The following is a 14,271-nucleotide window of genomic DNA, read 5'->3' as shown; positions in this document are numbered from 1 at the left end:
GAATAACACGCAATCTGGAACATTACAACAGCCCAGAAGAGTTCACTTTTCGTGTATATTGAAGATACAGCGTTAATGATGCGGCAGTAAGCAGCATATCTTTGTTTTTCCATTAGTTATAAAAGGTCGCTGAGTATGTAAGGCGCTGTGGTTGCTGCGTGGACGTTTGCAGATCGATGGGTTAAACTCAAAACCACCCCAAGCGGAAAATTAAAAATAATAACATCGAAGGAGTTATTTCCGTAACGAAACTTTTGTTTAGAAACGTTACATGCGTGTTTGTTTATTTTGTCGTTGTTAAATATATTTTGTGTTCTGCATATCAGGGTAACTGGCATAGAACTATTAGGTTATGAAAGGTAAAAGCAAAATACTGCGGATGCTGGAAATCTGAAACAAAAACAAGAAATGCTGGATTCACTCAGCAGGTCTGGCAGCATCTGTGGAAAGAGAAGCAGAGTTAACGTTTCGGGTCAGTGACCCTTCTTCGGAACTTCGGTTATTTAGTAGTTGGCAGGAAAAAAGACAGAGGCGCAAGGGGAGAGCCAACTGTGCAACAGCCCCAACAAACAAATTTCTCTGCAGCACCTGTGGAAGAGCCTGTTACTCCAGAATTGGCCTTTATAGCCACTCCAGGCGCTGCTTCACAAACCACTGACCACCTCCAGGCGCGTATCCATTGTCTCTCGAGATAAGGAGGCCCAAAAAGATAATCTTCATTTACACTTACAGCTTTCGTTTAGGTTGTAACTTAAAATGAATTCTGTTCCAGACTTCTCACTTGCATGAAAAAGTCGACTTAAAGCACCCGTTATTTGCACTCTGTCTCAAGCAGAATGCGGATTTTTGATTTCTCGTTCCGCCTGAAGACATAAAGAAACCTGTGCTAAAATGATAAATGTGTACTTAATAAGCTGCAGTAGAAAATATGAAACAAGGTGGGGGTGACATAACCAGAAGTGTCACAACTTGGTGTTTATTAAAACAATATCCATGTGCTTTTACAGCTGTACATTAATACAAAGGGTCATTCGAGCTGGTCGGTTGGTCGTTCATTTGGTTCCTTCACAAGTTGACATTTTTACAGAAATAATGTGTTGGAAAGGAGTAGTCCTTTCACATTTCAGAAATGTTAACATTGATGTTGTTGTACACGTGATTACATATCAGGTCATATAAGATGTCCCATTGACGCCCAGAGTAGAAAGAAAACCAATTATGTCAGGCCTATGAAGAACAATGTTTGCTCCCACATGCCAAGTTAATATAGCCGAAATATTATATACAATGTAACTTTTTCCCCCTGAGCCTCATGGACTGTCTCCTCCCAAGCACAGTACAGGAGCATGAGGGTTGTAGATTAGAACACATCTGCTCAAGTGCAGCTGAGAAATCAAATTACAGATGAAATGAAGGCTCATATCGTTGAAGAACCAATCTCACGTGAAGCAAAAGTGACGTTTTTACAGCCACGTCTTTCTGTGCACGTTCTTACGTATTTTTGGAGCGCCGCTCTTTTTCTAAACTGTACGCTAGTTTTCACGTTCCCTAATGTATTAGTACTGTATTCGTCCTTCCCTGTATATCAATCACCCATTTCAATTTAAATGCGAATGCGCGAGGTGGAGTTCTGCCAGTAATATCATTATGTAGTGTTAATGAAACTGTTGGTTTAACTGCATCAATGCTCAGGATCTGTTGCGGGGTGGTGTGATGGCGGGGCGGCGGGGAGGTGGAAGGGTGGTGGGGGGTGGTCAGTCGCGGGTACATTGTTTGGGCAGTATGGTAAGCATAAAAATAATTATTGTCACAACCGTACCGAATATAGGCCTTATTGGAGTCCGTGTATCGTATTTAATTTTAAACAAAACAGCAAGGGTTCCTGGTAATGCGGAAATAATCTTGAACTTGGTTACATTCAAGTTCTTCACCTACCTCTGAAAGGCAAAAATAATTTCTGGCTTCGTATAGAATAAAAATGTTTATTGAATCGCAATGGGACATGAGGGTGTTATGAATTAATCGGATAGTACATTCAAAAAGACACAGTTTATCATAAAAATGACTAAGAAATAGCGAAGCGCACCCACCAAGTTGCAAACTGTAACTAGGTACGAAACCAAAGCGAACTTATGGACTGAAAATGAGAGCATCGCTGCCTTTTCTCCATTTGTTCATTTGTCTTTATGGAAACCTTCTTCGAGACAACGTAGACAACCTTAAAATTTAATTGGGAAATCCAATTTAATATCTTGAAAAAATAAAACACAGTGATCAAGCGTGTACAGACCGGCCCTCTGGGTCGTATTATCTTATTGTACATCTGACGCTGATTAGCATGTTAACCGCCGACGAAGCACCGGCAGCTGTGATTATCGTTGAATTCTTCCAATACAAAATGATGCGTGTTAAAAATCCCAAAATGCTAACAGTAATTCGAGAACTTTTTCGGCATTTCACTCCCCACCCCATAGCTACAAAGTGTTGATAAGATTATGTCTCTAATCACGTGATGCACCTTCGGAAGGGAATACAACCTGTGATATTGAAGCAGCATCTCTCTTGTTTTTCCTAATGTGTGCAGTTAAGTAGCTCGGTTATGGAATATAGTTCATCTTCGTCTGGTTTCCATTGGTTTGGGCAACGATATAATTCAAGTCACTGGGTTGTAGCGTCACGACTTCTAAAGAACCGTGGAACCAAGTTCTGATGAAAGGTCACAGATCTGAAACGTTAACTCTGTTTCTCTCTCCACAGATGTTGCCAGACCTGCTGAGTATTTCCAGCACTTTCTGTTTTTATTTCAGATTTCCTGCATCTGCAATATTTTGCTTTTATTCTAAAGAACCATGGTGATGCCACGTGCTTCCAATCTATACTGGCGGCAACGCTGAACGAGAACATGTGTTAAATTACTTGTTTAGTGAATTAATACTGCATATTTTAAATAACTGAGAAGTTTTTTGTTTGAATTTGTCATTGAGGCAAGATGATCTGTATATAGTAGTGTCAATGTGACTCAGTAGCTCCAGCCTCTGAGTCAGAAGGTTGTAGGTTCAAGCCATCGTCAGAGGTGCCAACCTTCAGATGACATACTTCGGTCCTTGCTGTGTTACCGTTTCCATAGCATAGTTTGAGGACAGCAAGAACTTCACCTGGTGTAAGTAAAATGGAAATGAATACAAACACGGGAAAGCTGAAATGAAAACAGAATGCTGGAAATACACAGCAGATCGGTCAGCATGTATAAAAAGAAAGCAAAGGCTAACCGATCTGCCGCGTATTTCCAGATCTTTATTTATATATTTTTACCTCAGCCAACACCACCATGACAAAGTCGAAATGAGCTTTGTTTTTAGCGGGAGCTTGCTGTGTTCCCAATGCCTGCCACATTTGCCTACATAACACAGTCACTGCACTTCAAAGTAATTAATTGGACATCAGACACTTTGGAACTGATAAGGTACTATATAAATGAAGTTCCTGCTTAAATACAACTGATCTGGTATCTGTTGGGAATTTCGATTAGGTGAGAGCCCACCTGATCAGAAAATCTCAAATTAGCCCTTCTCCCCAAACAGTTGTCATTGCAAAATAGAAATGAGGCTGCAGTTAATTTACAAAATACGAGTACAAAATGTATATTTTGATCAAGCTTTTCATTATGTTTGACCTATCTTTTTAACGATGCAAGTCAAGGGTAAGAAAGACTGATCCCTGCGGATGGGGTGAGAGCTCCAAGGGTCAGTTGCTCTCATATTTTCCTCCTTGGGAAGAGGCACCACCCTGGCTCCCATTGTTTCCACCAGAGCGCAAATGAACCCATACTTTTATGGCATAATCTAATCAAAGACAGTACAGTAGCTGTTGGAAAATGCAGCTGGGAACTCGAGTTATATTGTGGTCACAACTCATGCTTTGAGTGGCAGGAGCAGCAGCCATGATGTGAAGAATTCTATTCTCCAAATGCTGTGTTTTAAATATCAAAAAGGCCAGGGTCAGCGTGCACTTTGCGTAAGATTTTAAAAACTCAACACTGTATATATAAATACCTCGAAATCCAACTCATCATTACCTCAACACTTCTTGAGTCCGGCCTCACACCTAACTCACGTCTTACTGCATGATCCGTGGAACTGAAGTCCTGTGAGATAAATTCCAGCAAGGTCTCAAACCCCTTGGCTTTAGTGCATGTGTCAGTCAGATTGGGATCTATATGATATTGCCACTTTGGTGTACATATCCAGAAAAAGTGTATAACCGCAGCCTGCGTTTCTGATGTTAGAAAAGAGCCGTTTTCGTTTTCTATCATTAAGTTTTCACCAGCAGTCGAAGACAATATGTCGATGAATGCGAGCATCTCTTCCAATGAATTAACATACAGAAGTCATTCCTTAAGCGTTTTTATTTTAATAATTTTAATAGATTATATAATTAGATAATTTTAAATGATATTGTTGGGTGAGTGTTCCTGACGTCTTTCATGTTTCAAATAAGATGCACTCCACACTGCGTGATGACGTAATTAAAATGTACATTTTTATCAGATTCCTCAATACTTTTGTCCCATCTGTTTAAGGATGTACGTCATGGGGGAGCGGAGATGGTAGGAGAGGGCTCCAAGGCCCTCTGCTATTTTCTTCTTTGGGGAGCAGCACCTTCTGGCTCCCCATTACGCCTATCCTAGTGCAAATCAGCCACGTCCTTTATATATAATCTATTCTAAGACAGTGACACTGTCTGAAAGCTAAATTGGTCGCTCATTCTGCGAGCTTCAATACTCTGGTAAAGACTTCTACTAAATCCCGAGAATGTTCTACCATTAATCTCAAATCGAAGGTTAAAATAGAAGCTATAGCCATATCCAAGCTTTGAGAGATTTGCCATGTGAATATAGGGTCACAAGCTGCTATCCTTATCTGCACTGTATGAAACAATTGTATTGTCCTAAAAGAGTGGTGAAAGGAACTCTGGTTCTAAGAATCGCCAGCAAAAACCTAAATATGCAAATTAAATATTTTATTCCCAATTTTAAAATGTTCCTTTATCTCGCTCTTTCTCTCTCTCTCTCTTCCCCATCCCCCACAACCTGACTAAAAGGACAACAAGCCATCTGCCATTGCTTTACTGGCTAGCCGTCGGAAAAAACACGATGGGAGAATAATCATCGCACCACGCACCACCTCTCTTGTACTGGTGCTGTGTAACATCCTGCGGTGGGACTCCACCTCCAGTGAAATCGTTGACGTGAATGTGTTATTTTTTTAACCACCTACAGTACGGTGGCCTTTTATTTTAATGAAAAAGGAAATAATAAAAAACGAGGTCTCATCCTGCACTCCTTGACACTGTAAATAAACATAGATTTTCGCACATTTATGAACCTTCATCTCTCCAGTCACTGTTAACTGTGTTGCTGTGTAAAATGAATAAATCAAATTTTATCAGTTTCCGTGGTTCCTTAATCTTTCCTCAATCATCGTTTCCAATCATTTGTCTTTATAAAGTGGGCGCATGGTTTACAGCCAACAAAAGGTGGGGTACTTCCTCAAATGTCTCTTTTACTCCAACCCACCTTCACACACACGGTCTAGTATACATCTGCAGTGATTAAAAGACGGAACCAACGTAGTCAACATGTTTTCCGTAACGTCATATTTCTTAGAATGGTTGTATCCTTAAAATACAACTTATACTGGGTAATTCACCTCAGCGATCTATTGCATCACCAAAGGCTGCCTGATTTACTTTGTGGTTAGTTTAAAATAGTGTAATTCAATGCGGGAAGGCGTTGGTGCCAATCCGCATGTGCTGTGTGTTTAAAAAAAATCTGACGTCACGCGCAAAAGTCAGGATTTTGGCATTTGTACAAGTCGCTCGCTAATGCAGTAGAAATAGGGAGGGAAATCAATACTTCTGATCTGACACATTAACTTGTCTGTTCTCTCCGCAGGTGCTGACTAGCCTTCAAAGTATTTCCAACATTTTCTGGTTTTATTTCATTTGCAGTTTTTTTTGATTTTGCCTTGATTTATGTTTGTACGTATTGGCAAAGGTCTTTCAGCCAGTGCAGGATACGGATGGCAAGACGAGGCCAGCTGTGCGCAGGACGTGCCAGAACTATCATTCAAAAGCATTTCTGACATAAGGTGGCAGGAAATGAAAACAGGGAGAATTCTGGACGGGTACAGCTTTCTCGGCTACAGCTTACAAGGCATCTTTAGGCGTTGACCCTGATACAAATCTTGTAAGTGAAACTTGATCTTTCTGAGAGGGCCCCAAAAGTAAAATCTCGCAAAGCTTAAAAGGCTATTGCTTGACTGTTGACTCTGCGTCGAGTGCTGAAGCACAACAACAAAGCTACCGATACGCTGCGGGTAGCAGAGAGTGAAGGGGTATCAGCCACATATACTCACAATTAGTGCCTTTAATCAAGTCTTTATGACTACTTTATATGTATAAATCTTTCTTGACATTCCACATAATGAGAATTATAAACTTGATAATTTGTTGCCTCAGATGCCTAAGCAGAAGCAAAATAAAAGGCTAGAAATGGAAGCTTCAAGTATTGCCAAATGTTAAGTCTTTACGAGAAATGTTAGAAATGTCTCAACTTTAGCTGCGAACAACTGATATAAATGACCAACTTTTAAATTACTTTTAAAATATAGCAACAACAAAAACATTTTCCGTGGACATTGTGTATTGTGAAAAGAATGTATTTTCCCACGTTAGAGCTTCTAAACAAAGCCTGCTATAAATCCCACGGCTCGTGTGGTTTATACAAACTGCAGGCAGCGTCTGAAGTTTACAGAGGGTTTAAGCTACTTTTCTGAACAAAAATAAACGAACAAGGCACTGCCTGTCATCCAGAAATGTCTGTTAACCGCTCTTTGGAGAGACCACGCCCAATTAGTTGACGATGTTGCTGTATATGAAAAGGAAATATATTACAATATTTACACACGTTTTATTGCCCTATTTTGTGATCAAGATAACTCGTGCTTTAAAACTGTGTAGAAAAATGAAAAATTGGAAAGAACATTTCGCAGAATCCGTGTTTTAAACATGCAGATATTCCTTGTAAGTACCGTCGTATTTGAAAATATTAACATAGCTTTGCATTTGATGTCTATAACAGAATAGAAGGAAAACATTGTATATGTCCAATATGTATGTTCAGCTGTGTCTTTTACTCCACAAACTAGTCTTTGGTTTCATATCACTTTTGTCTTTAAGTGTGAAAACTGGGTTTATTAAATATAAAATTATTCTTTTATAAATTGTATTTTACAAATCTTTGCTGCTGGATGTATTTTTTCATACGGGGTATCTGTGGTATCGGTTATCCACGATTTCTGCTCTTTTGTTTTCTTAACGCACATCTCTATGCACCATTTTCCACTGGGGACAATAAAAGGTGGTATGTTTATATACACGGCATAGATTCCAATATGTACTCACTGTTCGAAACTTTAATTTTTTGAAATTGACAAAAAACGAGAACACACAAGTGCTATTTCTGAAGTTGTGTTGCAGTGGTATGTGTCTATGAACTTTATTTTGCCTGCAAGTCATGTTGCTGAGATGTTTGGAATTCTTGTCAAAATAGTGTCCTGTACAGCTAAACGGCTTATTACATATCGTTCATCATAACATACAAATACCTGTAGCTTAGTTTTTTTCTCTACTTTCACAGTTTCCATCTCTATGTTGTAAGCGCAATTAATTAAAATAGACTTCCCTAATGTAATATCCTCATTGCTGAATCAAGCAGTCATGTAATTGCAGTGACAGAAAGTGATTAATATCCACAAATTAAACTAACTCCCTCCCTTATACACCAAATAAAGATTTGCTATGACATCTTATGTCCAGCTCGAAACCCTATACTTTAAAGTAAAACAATAGTGTGGTTGCATATAGGTTTAAGGAACGGCAACTAGCAGTGTATAATAAAAGCAAAATACTGCGGATGCTGTAAATCTGAAATAAAAACAAGAAATGCTGGAGATACTCAGCAGGTCTGGCAGCATCTGTGGAAACAGAAGCAGAGATAACGTTTCGGGTCAGTGACCCTTCTTCGGGTCACTGACCCGAAACGTTATCTCTGCTTCTGTTTCCACAGATGCTGCCAGACCTGCTGAGTATCTCCAGCATTTCTTGTTTTTACAGCAGTGTATATTTCCAGGCTATATTGCATCAATTCACCATAATTATAGGAGAATTATTATTTTTATGAATACACGGTGTGCTCTGTTTTTCATATTTAATTAAGAAGTGACAGCAACTACAAAACGGCGAGATGCACATCTATGATGTTTGGCATCATTTAGTGGCAGATCCAGCAACGACCACGGTAAGACATATCCATAAGAATAATGTATTGTCTGGATGTCATAATTGCATGCCTGTTTTTTTAAAATCTAGTACGCGTTATTAGGAATTACGAGTTATACTTAACATCGTTTTCATAATAATCTAATGTAAACACTAAAGCGACATCAAATACCCACATGCACACAGCATAAGGCTAGTGCAAACATGTTTTTTAAAAATCTAAAAACTAATTAAAAGCGCCCTGATGTTCCAAATGAAATGCGGATAACGTTGAAGTACCATATTTCAGCTATATTCCAAAAGGTAAACAAAAGTAAAACGGCTTGAGTTGTAAACTTCATTCTCATCCGTTTAACTTTATAAAAGTAACGCCACACACATTTTTGAACCTGTGGAATTCTCTACCAAGAAAGAAGTTGAGGCCCAATCATTAAAGATATTCAAGAAAGAGTTAGATGTAGTTCTTATGGCTAAAGGGATCAAGGGATACGGAGAGAAAGCAGGAACAGGTTACTGAGTTTGAATGATCAGCCATGATCGTATTGAATGGCCGTGCAGGCTCGAAGGGCGGAATGGCCTACTCCCGCTCCTATTTTTCTATGTTTCTAAATCTTAGTGTTACAATCTGGAGAGAAACCACCAACAATTCGAACAATGTTCTGGAGTATAATATTGCACATTTTTTCTAAAGTATTAATATTAATATATTTATATTAATTTCGCCATATCTGTCACCTTTGTTTGGTACACTTGGTAGCAGAAAATAGAATACAGATTCTCTGGAAAGTGAATACAAATGTTTAAAAGTAAGAACGAGTTTAGGTGCAGCTACGTTTGATGGGTATCAAATGTGGTATGCTTTATTAATAAACAATAAACTTGTATAATTAAACTATGATGAAAGGTCACAGACTTGAAACGTTAACTCTTTCTATCTCCACAGATGCTGCCAGCATTTTCTGTTTTTATTTCAGGTTTCCAACATCCGCAGTATTCTGCTCTAGTATGACGCTGTGTTGTTACTGCGAGCAAGATCTCATGTTTGATTTACATTCTATCCATGCCTACTCAAATATCAAATCAGCATCAGCCATTCTGTAAGTAATGGAAGTAAACTCTAAATCGATAGAGATGTCTAGAATAAGGGATTAAAAATAATGTTAGGGCATACAAAAACAATTACCGCTGCAGCTACCGATTATAGAATAATCTGTAAATTGCGTTAAAATATGGAATTTAAAAGCATCTGAACTATACTTTAGACAATTGTGTTCTTAACCAATATTGCTCTGCTTCTCCGGCCTACATATCAGTGTTTGCTAATGATTTACAGTGCGAAATTTGTAAACATTTGGTATTGGGGTTTAGAAAGGAAATTTTAACAAGTACTAATAGAAGCTGAAGTTTTGGAGTTTTCGATTTGAGAATAGTGATTAGTTGACTTTTAAGTCTGGGTTTCATTTTTTTTCACATCTCGAGCACTCTACCTAATCAATATTACTTCGAACACAGTTCAGACCACTATGTGGTTTGAGGGTGCAATTACACAAATGTAATATTCGTGCGAATCAGTTTGGCTTTGCACAGACATTGCAAATACCGTACAGATTCAACCTGAATATGGACCAGAGCTCCACCTGACACTGGGCACTTTAGCAAAAGCAAAAGCAAAATACTGACGAAAGGTCATTGACCTGAAACGTTAACGTTCTCTCTCCCTCCAAAGGTGCTGCCAGACCTGCTGAGCATTTCCAGGATTTTCTGTTTTCATTTGGACACTTTGGAATCAATTCGGGCCTTAGCCCCCTACACAAGTTTAGCACGGTGCCAAGCCAAAACCACAACACAGCAGTATTAAACTTTGTAAATGTGCAGCAAGAAGAGTTTTGCCATCTTTCATGGTCCCATTAAGTTTCTAACATTGCAGCGGTTAAGACTTACGATGACACGAAATCCAAAACTGTTTGCTAAAACACATGCTGGGTTCGCTAACAATAAATATATTGAATTCTCTACATTGGCTTCAATGTCCTTCATGGCTACATTGAAATTCAGGAGGGAAGAAAAGACAAGGGGCGCTATTTTTGCAGCAGAATTTTAGCATGTGCAAGTATTACAAAGGCCACCACATTGATCATCACTAAATATCTATATTATGTTCTATGCATGTGATTTCTTTTGGACAATAATTGAGAATGCGCTGGGATTTGCTGGTGGCTGTGGTGATTAATGCTACATGTGCTCAAATTGTTCTGAGGTTTGACCATTGCACTTTGTGGTGGAAGCACCGAGGCGCGCAGGCGTGTTGCAGCGTTTCCCAACAGGGCTCCAGCGCCCGCCAAAAGAGTCACGTGGGCTGCGAGCAGCCGCTCTGCGGGCTGCAAAAACCTGCCCTCTTTTGTCATTTAGTGGCGAGAAGGCAAAGAGAAACATGTGAGCAGAACATTAGGTAGCCTGCCAGACACTTTTAGGTGAATAATCCAGCTAGTGCATAACATATGAAGATAATGCAAACACAATTTGAAGAGTCCGTAAAACATCTTGGAAAATGCGGCCGATTGCCATCATGTGATTGAAAACTGAGAGTGATGGTTAAAGAATCAGTGTTAACGTTGTTTCCAATGCCCAATACTCGCTGCTTTCTGTAGATGCGATTTAAAACCAAATCATTTCTGCCTACGCTATTTAATGTCAAGCCCCGGTACGAAATGTCAAGGCGAGAGACAAAAAAAAGAAAGCGGCTCCTCCAGAAAAAATGTTCTACAGACATAGCACGTTACCAATAGCCGTTCACTCAGCTCTTGTACAAGTTACAAAAAAACCTGCTTGTTTGTGAGAAAAGGAAATCCGCTCGTTGAGCAAAGAGCTAAAAAAGATCACGCAGTAGACAAGAACGTTACCCACCACTGACAAACAGGAAGCAGTTATCTGATTGAAACATTTACTGAGAATTTTGATGTAATATTTTTAAGGTAATCATGTAACACTTGTCTGTTTTTGTTAACGTCACAGTGACACCTAACTGTTAGCATGACATTTTAATGTACAAATGAACACCCAATAACAAATCTTAATATTTATAATAAAAGACGTACTTCCTGATCTCTCCAAATTAATGTACAAATGTAGTTTAGACTGGGTTTTCAAGTGTAGGAATGTCAGTCTGCGTTACGTCAAAATAAACTAGTTCATTTTATTACCTAAAGAATCCTGCATAGTCATGTTTACTTCTTTGCACAAAGAAAATCTGTATTGAATTTAGATTGTAATGTTGATATGTATTTATATCTAGTTTTCAAAGGTGCACCATAAGGCCATGGATTGTTTTCAAGAGACGCCGAGGTTACATTTAACCCAACGCATTGATATTGCATCTTTTTGTGTTATTACCTGGTGTTACCATGAGACATGAACCCGTACACCTGCACAAGCTGTTCTTTTTTGTAGGCCAGGAAGTAAAACATTGAAACAGATATGTCTCTTTCAAAGCAACTGTGACAACTGCGTATCAGTTTAAACAAAGTAATACACTTTTGAGTGGATGACAATACATATCCTATTCGCCGGTTGGAAGTGTGATTAAAAGATCGGAAATAAGTGTATTTGCTTTATTCTGTCGAATATGATGATTATATTGGAACGAGGAGGCAGCGCCATCACATCACTGGCGTTCACCTCTGCACCTCGAATTCAAATCAAAAACAGAGTGTTTGGACAAATTCGTCCGACTACTCTTCTTCCCCCACCGCCCCCAATACCCTCCCTTCCCCTCGCACTTTGCCCATAAAGTTATATGAGAATGAGTTCAGTGTGTCCAATGGTGAAAATTCACAACCCAACAGTCACTCATTTGTCTGAAAAGACCATAAAGATGGTATGTGAATGTCACAGGTTATAGGGGTTACTTTTGTGAATTAAAGATTAAAGTACTTAGATTTTTCCAAGTGGAATGATCTGAGCCACTCAGTGTGCTAAATTGGTCTTGGAAGCAAGGGGATCTCCAGTTCTGTTGTTACTAACTTTCATGGAGCCCTTTCAAAATAATCGGTTGTTTAAATAGACAAATGGAAAGTTTTTTTCCCACCCATGTCAATGCAAACCTAAAAGGCTTGTGCTGGCCTGATGCTCATGGGCCTTTCTCAGTCTATTTGTTCTCATCTTCACAAAAGCACTATTAACGCATCTTAATTGCCTGAACCCGTGTTTTTGTTTGCCTTACCTGGATATTTGTTTTTAACTGTTATCTTACCTTCAATGCAAAGGAGTATATAAAGTCAAAGTATTTTTTCTTAAACTCGCGTGAAAAAATGATAATTTAGGGAAGACGAAAAAGTAAAGCTTCTTATTTAACTCCGCACACAGGAAAATATGACAACCTCCAACAACTACATTAATTTGGTTCTCACGGCAAGTTTTCCTGTCTACATGAAAGCAACAGGAATGATCGCCCTTAGTAGAGATTTACTGCTCAGGTGGCAAGTTTCTTTTTGTCTCTTTGTGCAAGTGAAGTGGACTTTGAAAAATACTACATTCATGTTCAATGAAATGCTGCAAAGAAGATGATTAACAGTATTTAGATAGCAAACCAAAACAAATGTTATATAGTCCCGTTAATGTAGTCAACGTACAAAGTCAACAATGTTTACTCCTATTGAATTCATACTAATTAATATCAAAAAGAACACAATACTGGTTCATTCATATGATTACCCCTTGCATCATCCACCTTATTTCCAGCTGTTTTCAATTGTAGAGTAACGAAACAAATTTGATTACAAGTGAATGGGGAGATTCGATTGGGTGTTACTCAGTGTTCTCTGATGTTTACTTTAAGGTGTGAAAATGAAGGAAATCGGTAAAGAGGATCTTACATGGAACCTTTTTTGAAAACATTTTGCTTTGTCTGTTTTGTGGAGTATTTATTGCAGGTAGTAATACAAGCTATATCCAGAAAACTAGAAAAATGTAGATCAGATATAGTTGCTCATGTTTGCCTCATTTGCAACAGAACTGCATTTGTCTCAATAGCTTCACGCGGAAGTAGAAGTAACAATCTCCTTGAAAATATCCCATCTTTTTACAGGATGAGTCAAAAAGGAAAGAGTTGACAAATACGCTTCAGGAACTTTTGACTGATTTGTTTGATCCTAATTATTTTACTTAGAAACACGTTTGAAACATTTTAAAAGAAAGCAGAGTGGATGTGTGTAGTGCTTAAATTTCAAAAGCTAATTATTCTAAAAATCCATTTATAGTTCTAATGTTTGGTGAGAGCTAGGTATAAAGGGAACGTATTTTCTCAAACAAGGATACATATATGGAATGATTCACTTAACAGGATAGTAGAGGGAAAAGAGGATAGGCTGCAATGCTCGGAGGGTTAGGACCCGAAGTATATTTCATCTATAGTAGAGGCCAAGCTTTCTTCAGGGGGCCTTCGTTGGAGATCTGACTCGAGAGTTAAGCTATCACTTTTGTTGACGCGCACCTGAAATCATTGGCCATTATGTAAATATTGCAGTATAATTGCACCCCGAGGGTATTAGATGAATGAGATTTCATTGACACATAGCACTGCCTCCTCCCTGACTGCTCATCTTGTTACATACTATCTTTAACCTCCTACATTTTTATGAAATGCAGTACCATGTCATGCCACTTCTTTCCTTTTGAAAAAAATAACATCGCCACAGTAAATTATTACGGAATGTAATTTTAAGAAATGAAATGTTTTGTCTTTAACCTTCGCTAACTTGCACAGTGAGGATTATTTGATTTCATCAGCAATTATGAAAACCGTTCACTTAAACGCAAAGTATTTTCATAAAACATCAACATTATTTTGGAGGTGATCCCTCAACACACTAAGACTGTATTCGACGAGTTGTGCTGAATTGCAAATTGTTATTTTTACTGAAATGTATCTGTAAC

Source organism: Heterodontus francisci, chromosome 2 (assembly GCF_036365525.1).
Source record: "Heterodontus francisci isolate sHetFra1 chromosome 2, sHetFra1.hap1, whole genome shotgun sequence".
Taxonomy (NCBI): domain Eukaryota; kingdom Metazoa; phylum Chordata; class Chondrichthyes; order Heterodontiformes; family Heterodontidae; genus Heterodontus; species Heterodontus francisci.
The sequence above is the reverse complement of the archived record's forward strand: the minus strand, read 5'-3'. Positions refer to the sequence as shown.